This window comes from Ostrinia furnacalis, unplaced genomic scaffold (assembly GCF_004193835.3).
Source record: "Ostrinia furnacalis isolate ACB-3 unplaced genomic scaffold, ASM419383v2 OfSCF0710, whole genome shotgun sequence".
Lineage (NCBI taxonomy): Eukaryota > Metazoa > Arthropoda > Insecta > Lepidoptera > Crambidae > Ostrinia > Ostrinia furnacalis.
In genome coordinates, this window is record NW_021130949.1 from 2,574,638 (window position 1) to 2,580,634 (window position 5,997).

Consider the following 5,997-nt stretch of genomic DNA (forward strand, 5'->3'; position numbering starts at 1 on the left):
TACATAAATGAAGTTTCCAATGAATTTTATTTATTTAAATAGCAAACCTATTGTATCGTTAACATTCTCATTTAGTTTATTGAAAGTTTAAATAAAGCCTGAAAGATAAAATAGACTTTTAAAATTGGATAATGTCTTATTGTTAGCTATTCGAATCCTAATCTTATTCTCTTATGTAATCTTAGAGCAATAAGTTCTTTCCTATCTAAACTTACTGAAACTATCGAACTTCATTGTGATACTTAAAAACTTAACTTGAATTTTCTAAATATTGTTAACTTAACATATCTATGCGTTTTGTAACAATCTATCTGAAATAATACAGTTATAAAAAAACAACATTTATTTTTATTTAACCTACTCAACACGGTCATTAATATTAACACAATTCTTTGAGACTTTTTCAAGTCCTCAGTGACATAACGACACCACAGTACTTTAATGTTGAAGATTTGAATCGCTTTTTTTTAATGTTGATACGTAATAAAAGAACGGATAAATTTCCAGTCATTTCTCTGAGTTTTCATCGTCGCCCCATTATTTTCTTATCTACAGTTCGCCCCTCTTCCCTTTTATAATCCCCCTTATCGCTGTCTACTTCATAAAAGCCAGAGCTTCAAAATTTAAAGCCATTATTCTGTTAGACGACCAACTGAAAGCAAGTCGTAAAAAGTTTTTTACAAGTCTTCCTTATCAATAATGGACTAGTGAGAGCTATTAGATTGTAATCGCGCTAATAAAATTATACCAAAGCATTAAAAGTATCTTCCTTTGCAACGGCAGTTTCAAACTTCCACATTAATTGAATACTTGCATCTAAAAACAAATGAAATTCTGGGCATTTTCTGGCAATTGTTTCTGGAGCTCTATGTGATAAATGTTCTTTCTCCTCTAATGCATCGAAGGCTTTACTGATTGATTAGAAATCAGACATATTTTTACTATGAGACCTAAATTACTTATACTTATCTATAGTATGTTTATTGGTGAACTCTATTGCTAAAAGGTTTTACTAAGCCCTTAAAATTATAGTGTAACTTTTGGTACCAAATTCTTCATCAAAGTTCATTACTACGTTATTAAAACAAAAACAAATGAACAACACGTTCGCAAACACAACTCCTTATAAAGCGGGGTACAAATTAGCGAAATTACCGTTATCTTTTCACAATTTGATTCCCGCCGCTTTGACAGAACCGCAGCCACAGACTCGCGGTGGATATTGCCTTGTTGTAATCGCGCTCTCTTAATTGAACCACGCCGGGATCTGTTGTCTGTTATGGGTTAAAATTGTAAGCAACACTGCAAAAGGCAACGTTTAAAACAATGTGTAGGTAATAGTGTAAGTAATAATAATAACTTTTGACACCAACTTCTGCTTGTGGCTTTGTCCACTTGTGTCATAGAGTCTCTATCATATGCTGCGCTAAAAATGACGTAGGCATTTTTCATCAAGTTTATTACCTAAAAGGTACTTAATTAATTTGTGTCTTTCTCCAGAGTTCAAGCGAGTTTCAAGGCTCAACAAAAACCACATAGAAAAAATAGAAATATAATTATATTGTCACTTACGACGTCACCACATGCCTTTGGTAGTGTTCTGTGTTTCTCTAAAAGTTAAAGTGGGTCCATCCGGTTCATACTTAGAGGTATCTAATTAACTAATATACCAAGCAACAAGCCAATCTAAGGATTCTCACCTCTTTCACATTCGTCATCGAGAACAGCTGTAATGTTTCATTAATGGTAGTGTGTGTAGTAACAGACACAATATACTTAAGCCTATGTGTGCTCACCACATTGTGAATATCCAAATAGAGCTAGATACAGAAAGCTTGCTTCTTTGCGAACCACACATGCACGAGGAAATAGTCATTTGCGCTGCCATTGCCACTCGCCTAGAAATGATTCTAAGTTATAATAATTATTTAAGTTTCAATGTCATATATAATTGGTACATAATGCGAACTTAATGCCCAAGGCATTTTCTGCCAGTTTACCAGAAGTTTCGGGCTAAGCCAAAAAAATCGTAGCGTTTTATTATGTAGTAATATTGCAGTATCAATTCCAATAGACCAAAGGTGGTTCTATTCAAAAAAAAAAATTAAGTAGATAGGTATACGACATAATTTTTTTCTCTATGTTTATTTTTATTTGGATCATTTCTAGCAAATAATTTTAGCAATCTACTGAAACATGAACGGGTTCGGGTTCGAACGTTCATTTTCTTGCCTTGTGTATTTCACAATAAAGTTATATGAAGTCACTTTGGAACGGAGCCCTCTGTGTATGTTTCTATTGTCTTATATAGGGCTGCGGTGCCCCTCGCATTTTGCCATTTATTAATTAGCGTTCTAAATAATATGCGTGGAACTAATTTCTCAGTGTTGTAGCTCGTTTATCTTGACGTTTTCACACTTGGTAGGTCTGTCATTGATTAATGTTGCACACAATTAAAGATTCTTAGAACCTTTGTGCTCAGGATTAGTGCATTCACAGATGAGCAAGAATTCCCTTTCATCTTTTGTATTGACTTATGTTCTATTATACAATCGTATATTTTAATGGACGCGTTTATTAGACTACTATAGTCATGTTTATTTTTTATGTTCAAGGAATCAAACGTAACTCATGGTGTAAAATTCTTTACAGTAATCTATGTAATCTTACTATTTTTACGTAGGTTAGAATTGAGTCTCATCCGTAGAATATAGGATTAGGTACATAATGTGGTTATTTATTAATGTAACTACCAAGCTTATTCGCTTGCGCAAATAAAGCACATAATCAACATTGTGTACTTAAAGTGTACCAAATTATATCCACCAATATCCTGTTCTTGCTTTATTACGGGTACCAAATACGGTGTCACATTAAGCCAGAAATGGCTGTAACGAGAAAATGAAGGCTTGAGAGCCGGACTTTACACCGGTCAAGCGGGAATCGCCCTAATAGTGACGTAGGGCAATGGGCTCTATCATTCTGCCCCCGATAGTTAAAAGGGCGCATCTAAAGATCTAATACCAAGTCAAAAAGGATTTAAAAAGTTTCAAATAATTGAAATGGGTAATTCTTAGCGGTTCTTTAGATAACTCATATTCGAAAAAAATGTTAGATGAGCTTTTTCAACTATCGGGGGCAATGTTGCCTTGAAATGTATGATACAGTACCGATTTCAGGATGATTCTAGGTAGAGTGCAGGCAAAACGTATAGCGGACTACAACATTATCACCATCATCGCAGCGCGCGTCCTGCAAGTTGTTGCCAGATAAAACTAACTTACAAAGATACTACACCAACTTACGTTTGAAGACGATGACTAAAACTGTACAATATTTTGTGGGAGGTCCTAAAAATTGCTTCCTACAAAAATTATTCTAGTTTTTCTCCAAACAAAAGACCTTTAACGGCTGCGAGTTAACGAGCAATAACGTTTTAAGACAAACACGACCCGTTGATATTATGATCGAGGGCTGCCATATGAGCAGTCCTTTAGTGGAGGCATTAATTTCGTCATAACAGTCGTTAGCGTAACCGTTTGTAATATTGCTAAAAGCTCTATTCATTTCTCTGATCCGAGGCGTGTGCTGTAGTTAAGGCGGCGATACACATTACACATGCTTGTTACTGGTACACTTTCTTAAACAGTTCATTAATTGTCATGACGTGTATACGTTAAACTGGCATGCCTGGATCTGGCAAGCGAGTAGATAGTACAATATTCGATTTAAAACTTTTATACTTGGAAACAAGGATGCAAATTGCATGCAAATGTATCCACATTGCACCAGTTACTTGCACATACCATTAACAATCATGTAAGCCACTGTTCCTTTTTACTGGCATGTGTATTGCCGCCTTTATTTACGTTTTTCGAGAAAGTCACGTGGAATAAAATAGAAACCGTGACAAATCCGATTGAACTTTTCTCGAGAAATAATAAGAAATTGCCGTGGAAGTTCCTTAGAAATGTTTCCATGTAGGCGTCTATTACTCGGATGGTCGTTGTTTTTTTTAGAAAGAAAATAGCCTGCGGGCTTAGGGAAGTAAGTTGTAGGTTACTGGCAAGGCTGGCTTGGATTTTTAGAAGTTCAAAGTTTGTTTAAACATTGAGTTCGCCTTAGAAAAGTAGATAGTAATAGACCTTTAGGTCTTTTGGTTTGCATAGGGTCCAAAATACAACGCCAGCTGTAGTTGTGGGTTCATATCTCGTTGGGGACAAATATTATCATGATTAGCAGGATCTTATAACGCTCGAGTCTTAAAGCTTAGGTAATTTAGGTATACATATGTAACACTGTTAAATCGATTTAACGTAAGTACCTACACATAATACTTTACACGTTTCTTACACAATAGTGACTTGCTGTTAGTTACTATACCAAGTTTAATAAAGGCACATGGAAACAGATATTAATTTGACTCATATTACATTTAGAAATAGATTTCCTATATTACTATAAAGTTACATTATTATAACTTTCTTTATTGAATCAAAGTTGAAATTTTGTAAATCAATCGATCATTTGTCAGTTCATAACGTACGATGATTCTGTCAACGCTGCTTATTCTGTACGATTATTCTGTGAACTGCTTTGTTTAACGGATTTTATCGTACGTTATGAACTGTCAAATGATAACGATTACTTTACACAATTCCACCTTGGTGTGATTATTAGAACAATTACAAGATGTCTCTTGTAACTAATTATTATTCTGTTGGTTATAAAATGAAAAACTAAAAACTCCTAACACAAACTTTGTCTTAATTGAACTACTACTACTAAACGATTAAGATTTTCTTTGGAAATTTATCAGCTCAGTTCAGTGGCTGTGAGTATTTATAGGTTTCCTGAAGGCATTAGGGTTCCCTAGCGGAGTTCTGAAAACCTCAAAAGACAAAAGATTTTGCAAGTGTCGTTCGTATAAGGAAGCTTCAGTTGTTATATGAGTTTGTTTACTCTACTTTATTATTCAGTGGCCTGATATACGTCTTGTGACATACCCACTGGTTATAAAAGAACTCTTCGTGACTTTATAGAGCCTTTGTAATTTATAAATAGACTTTTTTTACAATGATATTTATGAGATCTTATTTTTAGCCTCGCATGAGGAATTATAAGAAATGATTTTAGTTCTTTCAAGTCATTTGAATAAAGTTGAAAGGTACTGTAACCCTGTCATTATCATATTTTACTAAGTACCTACTTTTTGAATTCTTTATGATAATGACTGCCTCGATTATGAAGGCAGTGGTTGTCTTACAAAAAGCTCTAGGAAGCTTTATCCTTCGTTTATTTGGGCTAGATTAACTTTTGTATTCTGAACGTTAAATATTTACCACGAGTTCACCGTAATACCTTAAATGTGCAAAATTTAGTGTCAACAAGATGTTCAAGGAATTCATAATTGGGTGTTCGCAGACAACCGCGAAGCTCTACGTGTTTCATTATGAAAATTACTATCAAATGGAATTTCGCGTACGAATATTATCGAGAGCGCGAGTAACCACTTAACTGGTTCGCGCTGGCAAAACATTTTCATAGGAACAGCCTAGCGGCGGCATAGTTAGAATTTTCAAACGGGTTAATATCAGACTGAGGAATGTTTAATTACCGCTGTGCGCTGTGACAACCTGAGGGAGACAGTTGGCGCCAACATGCTCAGCCAACAATCAGCGGGACAGGGCTGCCGCTGCTTAAATCAGAATTTGTTGACAGCATTTATCAGCTAATCAATCTGGAATATGATAATTTTCAGCACTGACGCGAGCGCGGTAATTTACGACTCTAACTTTAACACCTATATGGTTGCAATTTGCCTTTGCGATACTCTGTTTTAATGTTAAAATGCTCTTGTTTTTCTTCTTTATCATTAATCTGGGATAGTCCTCGAGAATTCCGACAAAGTTTATAACGGTTCTTGTGAGTACACATCAGAATAGACATTTTACCCCAAATAATAAGATCAAACAATGTCTACAGTGCTCTACGTCG